We start from the raw sequence: 1,491 nt of genomic DNA, 5'->3' as shown, positions 1-1,491 counted from the left end.
AGCTGCATCCCTACAACACATGCAAGGCATCTGCATTCACATCTCTCAATTTCTGTCAACTTTGATGACAATTTTTTCTTCCCTCCTTTTTCCAGATCAAAGGGGAGCATACTTTCCCCCGTGACTAATCTCTGGGTGCCTCATCATCCTTTCTTTATTCTCATACTCCTACTAAAAAGAGTAGGTATACCTTCATTAGAACTTACTTCATGTAAACAAGGGTGGTTTATCTGCCAAAACCTTCCTATTAACCAAGATTATTTCTTTTTTTAATAAAACATACATTATTCCTGATATAGGTATTAATATTTAAGAGAAATATCTATGGAAGTATCTGACAAATACCTAGATGACTTCTAATGGTATCATTGAGCCACCACACTGTTGGCCTTCTTGTTGCCTAAGAAACCTAACTCATCTGTGTTTAAACCACTGTTGTTCAGATTTTCTCTTGCTTACACAAAATTTTATTCCATCTTCTGTCAGGTGTTATGTAAAAGGAAATGCTCTCTAGGAATTGAGAAGTGAAAACTTCTCAATACTGCCACTTTTCTGTATTTCCTGCAACTCCCCCATTAGAGTATCCCCTCTTTCTTTTAATTGTTTTGTAATTGATTTTTGTATTATCTTCATCAACAGACTATAACCTTCTTTTATGATATACTTCATAATCATCAAGATTATATTTTGAGAAAAGTACTAGTTCAGAAGAATTATGAGCACGTATTAATTCAACTGAAAATCATAAGTGAAACATTTATTTTTAAAACATTATCTAATAGTCCCCATTCCAGTTTTCCAAAGATGAGTCAATAGTATAAATATTAATTTATCAGAAAAAAAGACCTAAAAGAAAAAATTCCCATAATTTACAAAGTAAATACAAAGCATTTGGTAGAATTCAGTAACAATTTGTGATGCATTAATCTCAAAAACCAGAAATGAAAGAGAAGTTATTTTTTCTATTAAAAGTTACATGCCAAAATTTACTTCTAGTATCATATTTAGTTGAAAAACTTGAACACATTCCTTAGTACTAAAAATAAGAAGTGTGCACACCATCATTGCTACTACTAAAGACACTTCCAATAATCTGAATCATTATTATAAGGAGAAAAATAATTAATGCACAATTCAAAATCATAAAATAATTGAATGAGTTATGCCTTTTAAGTCATTACTGCTGGTATATAAGGAGTCTGTTTTATACAGGTTGCCATATAAGTATTTACATATGTGCAGTAAGTATTGCTTCCTAACCAATTTACTGAACTCTAATCATTGTTAATTTGAACCATTCAATTATTCAACAAAATATTCATAAAAGCAAATGGCATTATCTCTTAAGTTCGATTATAAATGATGATAAACTAATTTGAGAGATATTAGGAGGGAATGTCTACGGGAATTAGTGATCGATTTTGAGATGACACTTGAGAAAGAAAAGGGGGCCGGGCGCGGTGGCTAACGTCTGTAATCCCAGCACTTTGG

The sequence above is a fragment of the Chlorocebus sabaeus genome, chromosome 25 (genome assembly GCF_047675955.1).
Source record: "Chlorocebus sabaeus isolate Y175 chromosome 25, mChlSab1.0.hap1, whole genome shotgun sequence".
Lineage (NCBI taxonomy): Eukaryota > Metazoa > Chordata > Mammalia > Primates > Cercopithecidae > Chlorocebus > Chlorocebus sabaeus.
The sequence above is the reverse complement of the archived record's forward strand: the minus strand, read 5'-3'. Positions refer to the sequence as shown.